The following is a 20507-nucleotide window of genomic DNA, read 5'->3' as shown; positions in this document are numbered from 1 at the left end:
CAAGGTGAACAACCTGGGTATTTCAGAAGTTTTTTTAATTCACCGACATATGGAGAAGAAGTGTATCAAAACCCGGGTGATGATGAAAATCCTTCTTTCCAATCGCCGGTGGATACTCCTTCAGCGACACCAACAAGCACGAGCACAGGTAATCAAACTAACTCAACCCCTCTTACGTTTGATTTTTCAAACACATCTTTGGAACACAACGAAGGAATAAGCCCTTCCATGTTTGATAATATCCCTGTGCGTGGGTTTCGATCTCTACCTGAGATATATGCTGAAACTCACCCAATTGAAGATGAAGAAGTAGATCTAATGTTTGTTGGTGAAGAACCCTCCACCTATCTGGAAGCAACAGGGGATCGAGACTGGGTAGAAGCAATGAAAACTGAACTTGGCTCACTTGAAAAAAATAAAACATGGAATCTGACAGATTTGCCACGTGGACATAGACCCATTGGACTGAAGTGGATATTTAAATTAAAAAAGGATCCAGAAGGCAAAGTAATAAAACACAAAGCCCGGTTGGTCGCGAAGGGGTATGTGCAGCGAAAGGGGGTTGATTTTGATGAAGTGTTTGCGCCCGTTGCACGATTGGAGACAATTCGAGTACTCCTAGCACTTGCAGCAATAGGAGGCTGGAAAGTTCATAATCTTGATGTGAAATCCGCTTTCTTAAATGGAGAGTTAAAAGAAGAGGTATATGTTTCACAGCCGGACGGGTTTGTTATTGCAGGCAAGGAACATCAGGTTTACCGGTTAAATAAAGCTCTCTATGGGCTACGACAGGCTCCAAGAGCCTGGAATGTCAAGCTTGACAAAACACTCAAGGGTATGGGTTTTCACAGGTGCCCCCAAGAACAGGCCGTGTACCAACTTCAAAACGCAGAAGCGGTGCTAATAGTTGGTGTATATGTAGATGACTTGATTGTGACAGGTAGCTGTGAAGAAAAGATAGCTGATTTCAAGAACCAAATGAAGAAAGTATTTGATATGAGTGATTTGGGATTGCTAACCTACTACCTTGGAATTGAGGTGAAACAAAGTAAAAAGGGTATAACAATCAGTCAAATGGGATATGCGAAGAAATTACTAACAGCAGCAGGTATGGCAGATTGCAATGAGGCAAAATATCCAATGGAACCAAAACTTAGCTTGACCAAGAATGAAGATGAAGCCACAGTGGATGCAACAAAATTTCGGAGTCTCATTGGGAGCTTGCGTTACCTGATACACACAAGGCCAGATCTTAGTTACTCAGTTGGGGTGGTCAGTCGATACATGGAGTCACCTAGAGAAAGTCATTTAAAGGCAGTAAAACACATTTTGAGGTATGTAAAGGGTACAATTAAGCATGGCCTTGTGTATAGACAAGGAGGAGATGGAAACTTGGTGGGTTATAGTGATAGTAGTCACGGGATGGATCGTGATGATGGCAAAGGCACAACTGGAATGGCATTTTATCTCTCAGGAAATTTGGTCACATGGAGTTCACAAAAGCAGAGGACTGTGGCTCTGTCTTCTTGTGAATCAGAATTCATGGCAGCAACATCAGCGGCTTGTCAAGCATTATGGTTGAGAAACCTCTTAAAGGAATTGATCAGCTGGGAGGTTGGAAAGGTCAAGTTATATGTAGACAACAAATCTGCAATAGAGCTCATGAAGAACCCTGTATTCCATGGTAGGAGCAAACACATTGAGACTCGATACCATTTCATCCGTGAATGTGTGGAAAATGGATTAATTTGTGTGGAGCATATAAGTGGAGAGGAGCAACGAGCAGATACTCTGACCAAAGCATTACCCCGGGTGAAGTTTGCTGAGATGAAAAGTCTTCTGGGAGTTGAGAAGCTTGAAGACCCTATTCAGAATTAGGGGGAGAGTATTGGAGTTAATTCTGATTTGAATTTGAGTTTAATGCAATAAAGAGAATAATCGGTTACCACATTGTGGTTAACCTGGTAGTTAAAGTTTTCAGTTATAGTTTGGTAGTTTTAAAAGCATTTTTAATTCAGATTTTAATGTGTTAAAGTCTATAAATTGCAAACAGTTTGTAGTATGTTTGTTGTGTCAAAAAAGAAGAATTCAGGGAAAAGTTTTATGTGTGCATTCTTGCCCCTGTTTCACACCTGTGCAGTTTTTATTGTGGTCATTTCTAGCCTGATCACCAACAAAAATGAGATAAATAATGGCTTTATATAGAGTCTTACAAGAAGTCCTAATAATACTCTAAAACCTATAATATATAGTTAGGGAACATCCTAATATAAAACTAACTTGAGAGACAAGCAAAAAATCCATAATATATGGGAATTTCGACTCTCGTAAAACTATTTCAAAAAATACAGCAACAGAACTTGCCTTAATTATCTAATTTAATATTTTTGTAAATATCTCCAGATTATGTGGCATTTTTCCTTAATTTTATATGTACGTATGGTTATTTAGTAAAGTTGTTTTATGTATCGGAAATAGTTAATGTAATGTGGAGTAGTAATTATCTTTTTCATGTTTGACTAAAATAAATGATGTTTCTAATTGGTTGCTATTGTTGTCATCTCATGGAGCTCTTGGGTTAATGACATATTTGCCCTTGGGTGCATTTCGTATTCACTGTTGTTGCTGCGCGCTCTGGATACATCAGAAAACTTTGACGCTTAGACACTTTTCCCTTTGCTTTTCATCCGAAAATTAAATGTGTTGTGATAGAAACAACTGAGGATTGGGGCATGGATTTTGGGGTAAATATGGAAATTAAGAAATACATATATATCTTGTTGTTACTACTGGAAAAGTCATCAACAGCACATTGCTATTTGGTGATTCTCTTTCAAAGTTCAGTGCTATTTCTATGCTTTACTTGGATTCTCATATAAACCTTTTTGTACACAACCAATATGTTTCCTGCTGGCCTTTCATTTTTAAATATAATTCTTCACAATCGTTTAAAAAAAAAAGCTAATCATGTTTTGATATTTTTACCAACTAGGATTTATACTTACCTCCTAATATCATTTTGTATTTATTTATCCGACTGTGTCTTAATTTGTATATCCTTTAAATTCTAGAAATTTAATAACAAATTGTAAAGAGTAAAAAAAAACATCATCAAAACAAGTGATAAAATACACCCTGATTTGATCATACTAAAATAAGATTAGAAAAACTCGTATTTTTAGATATTTAGCTAGGCCAGTATAACTAACCTATCGACTAAAAGGTCTTTGGTCTATCGGTATGAAAAATTAATGGATATATATCAAATATTGAAGGTTCAGGTCTTGTTGAAAATTGAAATAATTATAATATGTATTAAAAAACACGAGGAACAAGAAAACTCACGCCCATGGATTGAAAAATAAAAGTTTTGATTCTCATTGTTATAAGCTAATAATTAGCCTCCCTTGTAGAAAATAATCACAGCTCAAGTTCCATCATTTTGATCACGATTTGAACTAACAAGTTTCTGTGGTATCTACACCCCTTCCAAATAATCGTTTGTAAAGAAAAATGTCTAACGAATCATGCAAATTAATTTTCTGGGTACGTGGGCTCAACCAAACTACAAAACACATGCATGCCTACAGGGTTTAATGATAAAACATGAGATGGCTGCATAAATTGTTGAGTGTGAGCCCAACTTGTGTATATATACTTATATAGCCTACCTTCTTTATGTCTCGACCCAAAGCCGATTCTCCTAATTGATATGTTGTTTTTTATTTGTAATTCGATGGGACTCCAATGGTATGTATATATATCCCACATAAGGTATACTGCAGAAGAGACTAAACGTATTTTCATTTTTAATAGCAACGGTTACCCCCATGTAATTTGTTTGGTCATAGTTATTAATTTACACACATGTTGATTCAGATTTTTCATTAATCAAATAAAAAAGTAACGACTTTTATAAGATATGATACATTTAAAACTCATTAAATAATATTGACTGTCATCTAATTCCATAAAATTGCGCTGCTGGTATAAAGATCTAAACGGTTAAAAATAGTAACTAAATTTAGTAACTAAATTTCATTAAACTGTTCGATACAAATTATTTAATAAACAAAAGACAATTGCAAAAATGGTACATGTGGTATGCATTTTTTCCAAGGTTGTAAACAACGTTCGACGTTAGCTGGTCGATGGACTGGGGTCAATGATTAATCGGCTAGGCGGAGATTGATCGAGGACCGTTAATTGCTAATTTGTTGAATTTTAAAAAAATAAATATGACTAATATCATATCAAAGTTTGTAAATACCACTAATATGATAACAAAATAGATTAATATGATTAATACCACTACAAGAAATTAGAGTATTACCAGCGACAGGCGTCGTCGCCAAAAGTGGAGTTTTTCGCCGCTAAAACGTCGACGTTGATGCGTTGTCGCTATTAATCAATAATTTGCCGTTAATGCGTGTTGTCTTCGCAAAAGACTTGTCGCCGCTATTGCTAGGCGTCGCCGGTAATAACCTATCGTCGCCAATAAAGGCGTCGCCGGTATTGGTGTTTTTCTTATATATATATATATATATATATATATATATATATATATATATATATATATATATATATATATATATATATCACATTAAAATTGAAAAAAAAAACCGGTATTATATTAATTAGTCTAATACTACATCATTCTATTCCAAAATATTAATACAACATCCGTTTAAAATACTCGTTCGATTTAACATATAACAAAATAACGAAAATACTATTCTAAAATATTTACACAAACAAAACATAAAGAAATCCTACAACTATCTACTCGTCATCATCGCTCTCCTTGTTTCCTCCGGTTTCATTTTGTTGTGGTAACGAACGAAACCAATCTTCAAGTGCAGCACTGCATGCCAGATCTTTTAATATTGTTTGAAGCATTTCAAACTACAATTAAAACTATAAGTTAAACTAGCATTACAATATTCTATATACAAAATATACATTCCACATATTGCATATAAAACATTATAGCGTTGTACTATAACTAACAATTACCAAGTTGTAAAATACCAAAATATCAAACTATAACCAAACTAACAATTACCAATATATAATTATCAAACTAACAATTACCAAAATTTGAAACTATTACTAAACCAACAATTACCAATATTTTAAACAATTACCAAAATTAAATAGTCTTGTCACCTGTGATTGTGGCGATGGTTGTGTCAGTGATTGTTCCTGATTATACATCGACATAACCGTAGAAGGTTTACGCCCGATGCCTCTGATATGGCCTCGTCGAACACCCAATATTCTTTCAAAACAATTTTGTGTCTCCTTTGGTGTTAGACCGCTGGCTTCAGAAGAAGCTTGAGTTTGTTGATTGATCTCAAGGAGTAAAGCATTATGTATTTACAAAAAATGATAACACATATTAAAAATTAGATTACTAAATATCCATTGACGATATAAACACTTATATGAAAATACAAATGAACCACTTACGTATTGTTGCTCGACTGCAGGACTACTAAATACCCCTTGCCGATCAGTATTGGCCTTACGAAATGCTTCGATTCGAGCGATGTCCTATTTAACATTAAAAATTAGATTAATTATAATTTAAATAAATAGTTATATATATATATATATATATATATATATATATATATATATATATATATATATTATATATATATATATATATCATAACATACTTCTTTAAAACATGCATTGCTATACGAGCACGATCCCCCTCTGTTTAAAACTTGTTGTTGTGCACGGACTCCTTTGTTTGACGCCGAATGCTTTAGAAATTCAGGAGTTTGAAAATGTTCGACTGCGTGCGCCCAATTTTCACGTGACATACCATCGGGGGGATTGGCTAATGCCTTTGGGATATCTGTAAGCCCCCCGGCTTTCTCAAAATAAATATGCACTTTATTTTTTCGGCATCTATAAATTCTTTGCAAAGTCGCATCAAGGCTCTGCAACAACTGAGCACGCTCGGGATCCAAGTTAAACTTATCTAAATCAAACTTATTCTACAAATACAAAAAAGTTAGTTAGTTAAATACCAACCAGAACTAAACTTAAAATATTGTCCATGTTACCTTTAGATGAACCACTGTGGCATTCCTTAAAGCGAGGGAAACATTGTCCCAACCAGATACGTTCAAAGGGATGTTATCCATATATACCTCTCAGTCTCACGGGTAAACCAATTACCATTGTTCCCGACAGGGGTATATGTCAGCTCCTTATCGAAATCCAAATCTACAGGCTTTCCCTTGTTTGCCCGTATCAGCTTTGATAGTTGGATGTTTTTTGCTAGACCTCTTTTTTTTTTAGGGAGCTCAGCTGAAAAATATAATTAAAAATATTAGTCACGATAGCTTATAATAAATGGATAAAAATAGCTAATAAATATATCATAATAAGACTTACCATCCTGTTCGTGTTGTCCACGACCAAAGCCTACTGGAGGTGGTGGATCCCCGACTCCATCACCTCCATGTCCTAAGCCCATAACTTCTGCCATCACATAGAAGAGTATCGCCTAACTAAACCCCATATACAACCTGCAAAATTACAATATGAATAGAATTATAGCAACATATTTTTTTTCATTTTTTTCAACACATCACATACATAAATACATTTTTTTTCATTTACTCCACATATTACATACATAAATACACATGTTATATAGATACAAATACATATAAACATGTTTTCTACACATACTCATTATAACATCATACTTTTTTTCTATTCAACCTCACTTTTTTTGATTTTTTTCATACATACAAATTACATATATAATTTCAAAAGTCATACATTACATATATAAATACATTTTATTTTCAATTTTTTCCACATATTACATACATAAATACATACATTATATATACAAATACACATAAACATGTTTTCTACACATACTCATTATAACATCATATTTTTTTTCTATTATAGCAACCTAATTTCTTTCATTTTTTCATACATACAAATTACACATTCACATTCACAAATAAAATACATACAAATAACACACATACAAAAAAATACTAATGTAAAAACACATAAATGCATCATACACACAAATACATTCTTTTTATAAAATGAAAGATGAAAATGAACCTGTGGTAGTCTAATTTCAAAATTTTCCGGCAAAAATTCCACAACTCCGACAACAACACAACCTTAAATTAAAAGCTTAAACTAAGTAAATAAACATCAAAACATAAGAAGAATCGAAAATAGGGAAAAATTTCGACCTTAAATGAGTAAAAATTCCGGAATTGAAGTATGATCGTCTCCTCTTGGTCGTCGGTAATGGAAGTCTAGGTCGCCGGTATTGGTGGCAATGGAGGTTTGGATGGCGGTGGTTTGTGCAATGGAGGTTTGGACGGTGGCGGCGGTGGTGTAAGAAAGACCGGCGATGGAGAGAATGAGAGAAAAGGGCAGACAAAATACGCAGGAAAGAGCGAACTGGAGGGGTTATCTGCGCGGACCTTTAGCGGCGACGCATGGGTATTAGTGGCGACGAATGGGTATTAGCGGCGACTAGCCTGGAGGGAAAAGTCGGCGCCTTTTTTCACGCCGTTACAACCGTTCCATTAAATACAGATCGAACGGATAAGTTTCATTTGACACGGATCGCAACTGTTGAGTATTAGCGGCGACAGTTGGCATTAGTGACGACATGTAACGCGTCATTTCCATGTCGCCGCTAATGCCTGGTGTCGCCGCTAAATCCGTCGCCGCTAATACCCTTATTTCTTGTATTGTACAACACTAATAATGCCTCAAATAGTTTCCATTGATATAAAACTTCTTCAAAATGTTAAAATTTCATCGTTTTATAATGCTTCACTCATTATATATGCAGGGATTAATCGCTAGGCGCCATCTAATCGGTCGAGTAGCGCCTAAGGATTAATCGGAGATTAATTGGGACCTAATCGGGATTTTTACAATAGTGATTTTTTCCGAGGTTTAGTCCAAACATCGACTTTTTTGGTTTCATGGTTCTTTTGAGCTAGTTTCGTTGCGTTTTGGTCCTTCAGAAAACTGAAAAGACTAAAATACCCTTCTAATATATTTTTATGGTTTTTTCTATTTAATTTAAACTTGTATTAATAAAAATTATGGGGTCACCTCTCTCTCTCTCTCTCTCTCTCTCTCTCTCTTTCTCTCTCTCTCTCCAAAACACACACTTAACACTATCAAGAACACATACACACAATCTGAAGAACACCTCCACCTCCATCTCCACAGCCCATCAGCGTACACCACCACCACCATGCGCTGCCAACCACCTCCATCTCCTCCACCCTAATCCTACATATCCCTTTGCTTAACCTGGTGAACAATCGATTTTCTGAGTTTGTTTCTAGAACTGAAATCGATTTCTGAATCTAAAAAAAGCTTGTGGTAATGGATTTTCAAGCGCTCATTTGATTGTTGTTCTTCAAGGAAGGGGTATTAGGCACGATTCTCATTCAAAATTTCTAAATATCATTCGAGTCCTAGATACACACTTGTTTCCAGGGGCAGAACTATATGGTTGGTAGGGGTAGCATGTGCTACCCCTCAAAAAATCATGGATAATGTTCAATTTTTTTTAATAAAAAAGGTTTAGTTTAAGTTTTTACTACCTACATAACTTGTGGTGCTTCTATTTAGCTTAATTTTGAAGTCCAAAGAGGCTAAAAGCCAAATTATGTTCATCAAATGTCATTATGAAATATGTGAGTCCATTAACTCCATTCAAATTCAACGGTGGAGTGAGCATATCCTTATATATTTCCGTAGCTAATTAGCTACGTAATTGCTACGGATCAACTACAAAATGGGATGCCCTAGTTTAGTAACGGAATAGCTACGAAATAGCTTCAGAATAGCTACCAAAGCGGCTCCGTAGATATTCTGTAGCTAATTAGCTACGGAATACCTATGGATACTAATTACCTACAGATTAGCTACGGAGTATGTGACAACCCGAAATTTCCATTTGTACGAACAATATCTATTCAATAGAAGCCAGTTCAGTTTCAGTGACTTTCAGATTTTTTCCGAACAAGTTTGTGTACATTAGGGTTTACGTTTCAGGAGATATCAGGAGAGTGGATGCTCCTAGATTTGTGAAACTTGAACATTCCAAGTTTCATAATGTCATAGTACAATCTCCGGAATAAAAATATTTTCTGCCAAAATATTTCAGGACTATAAATAGATTTCTGAATTAAATTAATTCATTATTCACAATTCCAACTAGAGAAAAGCCATTTTCTCTCTGACGGATCTTCGGGTTTTCATCCCAGATTGTGAGTCTACTTTCCTAGATGTTTTTCAATATTTTTTATATGCTTTATAACATTGTTTACATGCCTAAAATGCAAGATCCGAGAGCTTACGGCCCAAGAACGTTCTTGGGGTGTAAACTCCAAAACGAGGCCTAAAAGCTTCCTAGTCCCGATTCCTTGTTAGACAACTAGTTTAGGACTTATTGTAAGATCTTTTGAGGCTAGAAATCATCCAAGATCATAAGGCTTTTGGAGTTTACGGCCCAAGAGTTTCTTGGACCGTAAACACCATTTCCAAGGGCCAAAGTGAGCCCTAAATCACCCCTAAGGCTTAAGGCATTTACCCTCTAATGCTTGTAGCTAATTTGAACATGAAAACACTTCAAAATCATAAAGTTTTAGGAGTTTACGGCCAAGATATGCTCTTGGGTAACACAGGATCATACATATACAACTATACTATGAGAACATATACAACTATACTACGAGAACACATACAACTATACTATGAGAACATATACAACTATACTAGGAGGAGAACATATACAACTATACGAGAACGAGAAACATTACATTACATATACTAGAATACTTAAATTACTGTGATTTAAATCGGAGCATGACTTAACTGTCATGACTCGAGTTGTGGCCAGAGTCTCTTGAAGGGGGAGCGTGAGTTTGCGTATAGATCTATGCTGGATTGACAATCCTACACCTTGCTGCTAGCTACAGCCGGACCTGCAGGTCTGCGGGTGCCAAACGTCATTTCTTTATTACGACCATTCATTATGTCGTTGTTACTAGTCGATAGTATGGTGCAATTTATCACATAATGCCTTAATATAAATCCGGTTTAAGGTAGTTAGTACAGCAGTAGTTCCTATAATACAAAACTACAGTACTATAATGATTTACCCATTACATATTTATAGTGATAACCTCACTTAAACATTATTGTACAAACTATATTTTGTTAAATTATAGTTACACTTGGGAAATTACACACTTTTACAACGAATGAGCATACAAAACAGTTAAGCCTTGGTAGAAGGCTACTTTAATAGAAAATATAGGTTTTTTTTGAAAGATTCAAACTTTTACAAACACTTACATACATTTTACAAACTTATACTTGAGACACGTTCAAACGATTTTGATGACAAACACCGACACTAAAATACTTATGAATTCACCAGCTTAATGCTGATAAACTCCTTCAAAATAACTTGTATTCTCAGGTCATCAGTAGACAGGTACCGATGCCAGCTTTTGAGAAGATGGAGCGCAATCAAGACTCATCATATTATTATTTTGATTTACATTATATTTTTGGTGTCTAAAACTGTACAGAACACACTTGTATTAAAATTATATATTTAATGCCATGGATGATGTTGTTTGCTTATTTACATTTACTGTGTTGTGATACTTTACATGACGTCCACCGCCCTAGAACGTTTCTGCCGTTCTTGGTTTTGGGGTGTGACAGATTGGTATCAGAGCATTGTTTATAGTGAATCAAGTATATCAACCCATAAAAGATATACTAAACTATAAACCCAAAAGGGATTAAAACACTCTGACCAAGAGTCTATACTTTAAATATTAAAATATTTAATTAAGTATACTAGTCTGCATTCATACTAAAATCAGTGTCACGACGACAAGAACAAAAGTATTACGATTGTTAAATATCACAAGTGAGATCGGGGATGTATGGTCAGTCCTGGGAATGGCATAGCCTGATCAACTATGCTGGTCCTAGGAATGATTAGCATATGCCCTAGAATTGTTGTGATATGTTAACAAGTCTAAAAACTTACCAACAATACCACAAGAAGATCAGTAGAACTTAAACTTAAAATACTATAGGTGTATTTTGTATTACTAGTTACACGTATACTATATTCTTATACCTCTCTTCTCGCATAGATTTAAATGGCTGGATTTCATCACGGCGACCCGTACTTTCCAAATGAAGGCAATGCCGGGTGGATCGATGAAGAGCCCGAAGATGAGCATTCAATCCCTTTGGATGATCACCTCGTAGAAGGCTTTTTTGATGGATCCGACTCCGAGCCTGAAGTCAATAACCTACCACTAGTAGGTCAAGCCCCGAACAACAACCCTCGACCAGCTTTTCCAGGTCCTACTCCCATGTGGGCAAACAACTTGAATCACTGGAGTGATGAACAAGGTCAACCCTTACCATACTTTGGGGACCGAAGCTTCTACAACGTCAGCAATGGTGGTTCTGCTGACCGAGCTCTGCCTGTCATTATCCGCAGAATAGCTCGAAATGTCGAGCAAGGTCGAGCAGCCATCGACTGGGTCATGGAGTTTGATGCCAACTCTGGTGTCAACACCGTCCGCATCCGCCGTCTTAAAGAAGACATGGAACGGACCCGGAGAACTAATGAAACCCTGCAGCAACAGCTGACTGCCTCACGAACTGAAATCTTGGAACTTTGAGCTCGTCAGAGGGCTCAGGATCGACACCTTCAAGAGGTGTTTCGTCAAGTGTCCGACCTCAGGGCTCGCCCGGGGAATTCCCATCGCCGTTAGTTGATGTCTAGTACATCTCTGTCTTTTGGTTAAGGAATAGCCTTTAACATCTTTGCTCTAAGTAGCACTTGTCTGTAAAATATTCCTAACTTTCAGTACTCTAATTAGGAATCTAAGAACTGTCCAACTTATCAGTTTGGTATGATGTAAGACCTACTGTTAGGTCGATTTTCCCTGAACTTATTACATCAGTAATACCCGTATTGTTGAAATCTATCTAATCTGTGGGAAAAATCTGTACACTTGTGCTTCCTACTAATATTTCTTGTTGTGATTTCAAACACTCATTCAACTGTTGGGCTATGGTTAGTTAGTCCATGTGTCACTCTCACGTTGCTTACAAATTGATTCTTACTATCTTTCTTATCTTTATAAACTTATAGCTGAAAGATGCCTCCTCGCAAATTCACCAGGAATAACCCTGCACCTCCACCACCTCCTCCGCCTCCGGTCATCGATACTGCAGCCCGGAATGCTGCCGTAGCCGCAGCAGTGACAACTGCCATGGCTCAGTATCACTCTACCGATGCCAGCAGAGGTGGAACCCCTGTGGAATCAACCCCGGTTGAAACCCCTGTGCGCTCGAGAGAGTGCTCCTACAAGGATTTCACAAATTGCAAACCGAAGCCTTTCTACGGCACCGACAGAGTCATTGCCCTCTCGCAATGGCTCGAGAAGACTGAATCAGTCTTCGAAATCTGTTCATGCCCTACGACGAGTAAAGTCAAGTACGCCACATGCACCTTTGAAGGAAAGGCCCTGACATGGTGGAACGGCCATGTTAAGGCACTAACTCTCGTCGTGGCCAACGACATAAGCTGGGAAACGATGAAAGACCTCGTGATGGAGGAATACTGCCCGAGGGGCGAAGTCCAGAAACTGGAACAGGAACTCTGGAACCTGACCATGAAGGGCACCAATGTGATCGCTTACACTGCCCGATTTACCAAACTGGTGGCCCTCTGCCCCAATATGGTTCCCACTGAGGGGAAAAAGATCGAACGGTACATATAGGGGCTAGTGCCTCCGTATCAGGGGAACGTCTTAGCATTAAACCCCGCTACCTTCGACAGTGCCAAACGATTGGCACAGCGACTCATTGACCATGGAGTCAAAACCCCTGCAACCACAACCACCCTAGCCATCCCAGAACCCTCCAAACCCGCTGACACTAAGCGGAAATTCTGGGATGAAAAGAAAAAGCAGCGAGCTGCCAAAAGGCAGCAAATCGTGGCAGTACATGCCGCGGTAACCCCTACTGCTGTTACTGCTCCGATGAAGCAGTATGCTGGAAGTTTGCCGAAGTGCAACAAATGCAGCTTCCACCACAACGGCCCCTGCCATGAAATGCAGTGCTCTAACTGCAACAGAAAAGGACACACCGTCCGTTTCTGTAAATTCCCGGCACAACCTATCAACCAAGTCCCTGGCTCTGGCGCGAGCCCAACTTGCTATGGATGTGGCGAAGCAGGCCACTATAAGAGGGACTGCCCCAAAGCAAAGAATGCTGGTGGAGCAGGAAGGGTACTAGCTATAGGCCATGGGGAAGCAGTTGCTGACCCGACCGTGGTGACTGGTACGTTCCTCCTCGATAACTCCTATGCATGCATTCTGTTCGATAGTGGAGCGGAGAGAAGCTTCGTAAACCATAAATTTGCTTGCATGCTTAATCAACCACCGCACGCACTCAAAGAACTATTCATAGTAGAAATGGCTAATGGAAAAACTGAAAGTACGAGTAGCATATACTTAGGTTGTACCCTAACTCTAGATAACCATTCATTCCCAATCGACCTCATGCCAGTCTTAATAAAAAGTTTCGACGTTATCATTGGCATGGATTGGTTAAGCCTTCATCGCGCCGACATCATGTGCTACGAGAAAGCAGTCCGTCTAAACCTTCCGTCTAACGAAACTCTTATAGTCTACGACGACAAACCCGGCACAAGTCTTCGTATTATATCAAGTATTCAAGCACAGAAGTATCCGCGTAAGGAATACCATGCATTCCTTGCTCACGTCGTCGACACGAGCCTTGAAACGAAAGAACTAAAGAACATCCCTGTAGTGAGCGACTTCCCCGACATTTTCACAGAAGAACTACCCGGGTTACCTCCGCAACGACAGGTCGAGTTCAGAATCGACTTAGTCCCAGGAGCTACCCCAGTAGCCATGTCGCCCTACCGTTTAGCACCAGCTGAGATGCAGGAACTCTCTGGTCAACTTAACGAACTTCTCAGTAAGGGCTTTATAAGACCAAGTTTCTCACCTTGGGGAGCACCGGTCTTGTTCGTTAAGAAGAAAGACGGATCATTCTGTATGTGTATTGACTACAGAGAACTCAACAAACAGACGGTCAAGAATCGTTATCCTCTGCCTCGCATAGATGATCTATTCGACTAACTGCAAGGGGCGAACTATTTTTCTAAGATTGATCTGAGATCCGGATATCACCAGTTACGAGTGCTAGGGGAGGATGTGCCGAAGACAGCCTTCCGAACTCGTTACGGACATTACGAGTTCGTGGTGATGCCATTCGGATTGACCAATGCGCCCGCAGTCTTCATGGATCTGATGAATAGGGTATGCCGGCCTTACTTGGATCAGTTTGTCATCGTTTTCATTGACGACATCCTGATCTATTCCCGAAGTAAGAAAGAGCACGGGGATCACCTGCGACAAGTTCTAGAGACATTACGAAAAGAGAAACTTTATGCGAAGTTCTCGAATGTGAATTTTGGATCCGAAGAGTCGAATTCTTAGGACACGTGGTAAGCGAAGAGGGAATCCACGTGGACCCATCCAAAATAAAAGCCATTGAGAACTGGTCAGCGCCAAAGACGCCTACTGAAATTCGCCAATTCCTAGGTCTCTACTGCAGATTCATTCAGAACTTCTCTCGAATAGCGAAACCTCTTACGAACCTGACCCAGAAAGGTGTGGCCTTTGACTGGGAAGAGAAACAAGAAAGAGCGTTCCAAACGCTCAAACGAGCCTTGTGCACCGCGCCAATACTATCCCTTCCCGAAGGAATAGAAGACTTCGTAGTCTATTGCGATGCATCAAATCAAGGACTCGGATGTGTTCTGATGCAGCGAGGAAAGGTCATCGCCTACGCCTCGAGACAGTTGAAGACACACGAGGTTAACTACACGACCCACGATCTTGAATTAGGAGCGGTAGTGTTCGCTCTGAAGATCTGGAGACATTACTTATATGGAACGAAGAGCACTATCTTTACCGACCACAAGAGTTTACAACACATTTTCGATCAAAAGGAGCTCAACATGAGACAACGACGGTGGGTCGAGCTACTCAGTGACTACGAATGCGATATTCATTATCATCCGGGTAAAGCCAACGTAGTAGCAGACGCCCTAAGTCGGAAGGAATATTCTGGTCACAAAGTCAAGTCATTGTCAATAACCATCCATTCACACTTGTCTAAGCAAATTCGGGCGGCTCAAATCGAAGCCTTGAAACCTGAAAATGTGACGAGTGAATCCCTTAGAGGAATGGACAAGAATTTAGAAGCCAAGGGTGACGGAGCCTTATATTTCATGAACTGGATCTGGACACCGAATCACGGTGGTTTCCGAGACTTGGTCATGACCGAGGCGCACAACACTCGGTATTTCGTCCACCCAGGTTCAGATAAGATGTATCTGGATCTTAAAAAGCTATACTGGTGGCCTAATATGAAAGCAGAGATTGCTACCTTCGTAAGTAAATGCCTTACTTGCGCAAAGGTTAAGGTCGAGTACCAGAAGCCCCCTGGTTTATTGCAACAACCAGAGATCCCAGAATGGAAGTGGGAGCAGATCACTATGGATTTCATAACCAAGTTGCCCAAGACAACGGGTGGACTTGATACCATATGGGTCATCGTCGATAGATTGACCAAGTCTGCACACTTCCTGCCTATCAAAGAAACTGACAAGATGGAGAAACTTACGAGAACATACATTAGGGAAATCGTCCGGCTACATGGTGTACCTATGTCCATTATCTCCGATAGAGATAGTAGGTTCACCTTAAGATTTTGGCAATCATTACAACATTCCTTGGGAACAAGGCTGGACATGAGCACGGCCTACCATACACAGACCGACAGACAGAGTGAGAGGACCATCCAAACATTGGAAGATACGTTGCGAGCCTGCGTGATTTACTTTGGGAAGGCATGGGATACTCACTTACCCCTTGTCGATTTTTCCTATAATAACAGTTATCACACGAGCATCAAGGCTGCTCCATTTGAAGCTCTCTACGGCCGAAAGTGCAGATCCCCTCTGTGATGGGCTGAGGTGGGTGATACCCAATTAGCCAGGGGGCAAGCTTCCGACAGTACTCTCACCGGTCCGGAGATCATTCGGGAAACGACAGAGAAAATCGTTCAGATCCGTGAACGATTGAAAGCCTCTAGAGACCGACAGAAGAGCTACGCTGATAAACGAAGAAAACCTTTGGAATTTCAGGTGGGAGACCGAGTCCTTCTCAAAGTCTCACCCTGGAAGGGCTTGATACGCTTCGGCAAGCGTGGGAAGCTTAATCCGAGGTACATAGGGCCATTCGAGATTCTTGCAAGAGTCGGCCCCGTAGCTTACAAACTCGACCTACCCGACACACTTCGTAACGTACATTCTACATTCCACGTATCTAACTTGAAAAAGTGTCTGTCCGATGAGACTCTTGTAATCCCACTCGACGAGATCGAGATCAACGAGAGCCTCAACTTCGTGGAAGAACCTGTAGAGATCATGGACCGTGAGGTCAAGCAGACAAAGCAAAGCCGTATCCCTATCGTGAAGGTTCGCTGGAACGCCAAGCGAGGACCGGAATTCACTTGGGAACGCGAGGATCAAATGAAACAGAAATACCCTCATCTTTTCGCTTAATTAATTGCAACTTCTTATTTGCTTAAATTCTAATTTCGGGACGAAATTCCTTCTAACGGGGGGATGATGTGACAACCCGAAATTTCCATTTGTACGAACAATATCTATTCAATAGAAGCCAGTTCAGTTTCAGTGACTTTCAGACTTTTTTCGAACAAGTTTGTGTACATTAGGGTTTACGTTTCAGGAGATATCAGGAGAGTGGATGCTCCTGGATTTGTGAAACTTGAACATTCCAAGTTTCATAATGTCATAGTCCAATCTCCGGAATAAAAATATTTTCTGCCAAAATATTTCAGGACTACAAATAGATTTCTGAATTAAATTAATTCATTATTCACAATTCCAACTAGAGAAAAGCCATTTTCTCTCTGACGGATCTTCGGGTTTTCATCCCAGATTGTGAGTGTACTTTCCTAGATGTGTTTTAATATTTGTTATATGCTTTATAACATTGTTTACATGCCTAAAATGCAAGATCCGGGAGCTTACGGCCCAAGAACGTTCTTGGGGTGTAAACTCCAAAACGAGGCCTAAAAGCTTCCTAGTCCCGATTCCTTGTTAGACAACTAGTTTAGGACTTATTGTGGGATCGTTTGAGGCTAGAAATCATCCAAGATCATAAGGCTTTTGGAGTTTACGGCCCAAGAGTTTCTTGGACCGTAAACACCATTTCCAAGGGCCAAAGTGAGCCCTAAATCACCCCTAAGGCTTAAGGCATTTACCCTCTAATGCTTGTAGCTAATTTGAACACGAAAACACTTCAAAATCATAAAGTTTTAGGAGTTTACGGCCAAGATATGCTCTTGGGCCGTAAACCCCTTTTTCAAAGGCTAAGAGTGCCCTAAACACCCCTAAGGCTTTAAGACAATTACCCTTTAATACTTAGGACTTGAATGGGGAGTAAATTACACCAAAATCATCCCTTAAAGGGAGTTTACGGCCAAGGAACATCACTTGGGCTGTAAACTCCATGTAAAGGCACAAATGTGTGCCTAATGTCCCCTTTAGCCTTAGACAAAAACATAGAAGTTATCCTACATGTGCAAGTGACTTAAAAGAATTAAAACCAACACCCCATAGGAGTTTACGGCTGTAAACTCTAGGGGAAATGGTCTTTAGGCCGTAAACTCCTCTATGGAGCATTCTAGGGCCTTAAACTACTTCAAGGATTTTTCCAACAAAGCTAGGCTTATTCTAGGATCAATATAGCACCTTAAAACACCCAAAACCACCAAGTGAGGAGTTCACGGCCGTAAACTCATGGTTTCACGGCCGTAAACTCCAAAGGTGGGGTTTGTTGGGTGGTAAGCTCATATACAAGGTCATTTGGTTCATTAAACCCTTTTGCCTTGTCCCGTATCGACTTAGATGCAACCCTTAGGAGTTATAACATTTATACAAAGTGTTTTCATGTTCCTAAGTGTCCCAACTTATTTTATTAAGTTATTATTTGGCTAATTAGTTATATATATGCTTATTATATGATAACTAGGCTCGTGCGTGTAAACAAGTCTCCGTTTGCCACCTAGCATGGTATCCGACACTACAATCCAATCAGCTCACCACAAGTGAGTTCATACCCCTTTAATCAACCTTTGAAATGATTTTAAATGTTTAAATACTTTATGGGGGGGGATACAAGTCAAACACTTATAGTTATTGCTTCAATCACATGTGATTGCATTTAATCACATGTGATTAATAACTAGGAAACCAATGATTTTATCACTGTTCAAACTGTTTATCAAACTGTTTTACTTCAAAATATTTTACAAGCTCTTTTACTTTCCAAACTTATTTACAAACTGTGATTCAAACAAATGTTCCTTATACTTAAACTGGTTTATCAAACTTATGCCTTCAAATTGTTTTATAGATTGACATCAAGTCGATCTTTTCTTGAAATAATATTATGTTCCAAGTGTCTTATAAAAACTTATTTATGCTTTTACTTCTTATAAATTGCATGCCCATAAATGTATAGATGTATAAATAATGTTTAAAGGGCTTAGGAAAGCCATCCGCCCTATTTCCTTTTTCTCGATTTGGATGTGGTCTGGTGGGATTTCGGGTGACCATCCGAAGGTCGTTTCGATATTAATTATATATCAAATATACATATATAGACATAAAAGTACTTCCATATTCATACGTACTAGACACATCATTAGTTAGTTACCATCGGGGTAACACAGGATCATACATATACAACTATACTATGAGAACATATACAACTATACTACGAGAACACATACAACTATACTATGAGAACATATACAACTATACTAGGAGGAGAACATATACAACTATACGAGAACGAGAAACATTACATTACATATACTAGAATACTTAAATTACTGTGATTTAAATCGGAGCATGACTTAACTGTCATGACTCGAGTTGTGGCCAGAGTCTCTTGAAGGCGGAGCGTGAGTTTGCGTATAGATCTATGCTGGATTGACAATCCTACACCTTGCTGCTAGCTACAGCCGGACCTGCAGGTCTGCAGGGGCCAAACGTCATTTCTTTATTACGACCATTCATTATGTCGTTGTTACTAGTCGATAGTATGGTGCAATTTATCACATAATGCCTTAATATAAATCCGGTTTAAGGTAGTTAGTACAGCAGTAGTTCCTATAATACAAAACTACAGTACTACAATGATTTACCCATTACATATTTGTAGTGATAACCTCACTTAAACATTAATGTACAAACTATATTTTGTTAAATTATAGTTACACTTGGGAAATTACACACTTTTACAACGAATGAGCATACAAAACAGTTAAGCCTTGGTAGAAGGCTATTTTAATAGAAAATATAGGTTTTTTCTGAAAGATTCAAACTTTTACAAACACTTACATATATTTTACAAACTTATACTTGAGACACGTTCAAACGATTTTGATGACAAACACCGACACTAAAATACTTATGAACTCACCAGCTTAATGCTGATAAACTCCTTCAAAATAGCTTGTATTCTCAGGTCATCAGTAGACAGGTACCGATGCCAGCTTTTGAGAAGATGGAGCGCATTTAAGACTCATCATATTATTATTTTGATTTACATTATATTTTTGGTGTCTAAAACTGTACAGAACACACTTGTATTAAAATTATATATTTAATGCAATGGATGATGTTGTTTGCTTATTTACATTTACTGTGTTGTGATACTTTACATGACGTCCTCCGCTCCAGAACGTTTCCGCCGTTCTTGGTTTTGGGGTGTGACAGAGTATGCTTTACGTTAAAATTCTGTAGCTATACGAATTTTTCTTATTTTCAGTTTTTCGGGCACCAAACGTCGTTTTTTTCGCTTCGTTTTTTTCACACCTCTACTATACATGATTATCTTTATTTTCTCCAACATGTAGCTATTAATATCGTTCATAAAGTTGTGTGCCCCTTCGGGATCAATTACTCGTTTCACAGTTTAACATTGTAATGCATATACTTTTCACCAACTTGTGATGGATTATGTTTTTATATGTATATTTATACACATGAATGAGTTATGCTATATGCGTACGTGTATATGTGTATGTATACATGTTTGTGAGATGTATGTGAACGTATTCCTAAGCATTATAGTGTTAAACCACTAAACGAGTAATGGATCCCGTATGTGCACACAACTTTATGAATGATACTAATAGCTATAAGTTGGTGAAAATATAGATAATCATGTATAATAGATGTGTGAAAAAAATGGAGCGAAAAAAAGGAAGTTTGGTGACCGAAAAATGAAAAA

Source organism: Lactuca serriola, chromosome 2 (assembly GCF_051521515.1).
Source record: "Lactuca serriola cultivar US96UC23 chromosome 2, Lser_US96UC23_V15, whole genome shotgun sequence".
In the NCBI taxonomy this organism is placed as follows: Eukaryota; Viridiplantae; Streptophyta; class Magnoliopsida; order Asterales; family Asteraceae; genus Lactuca; species Lactuca serriola.
This window is presented reverse-complemented; position numbering follows the sequence as displayed.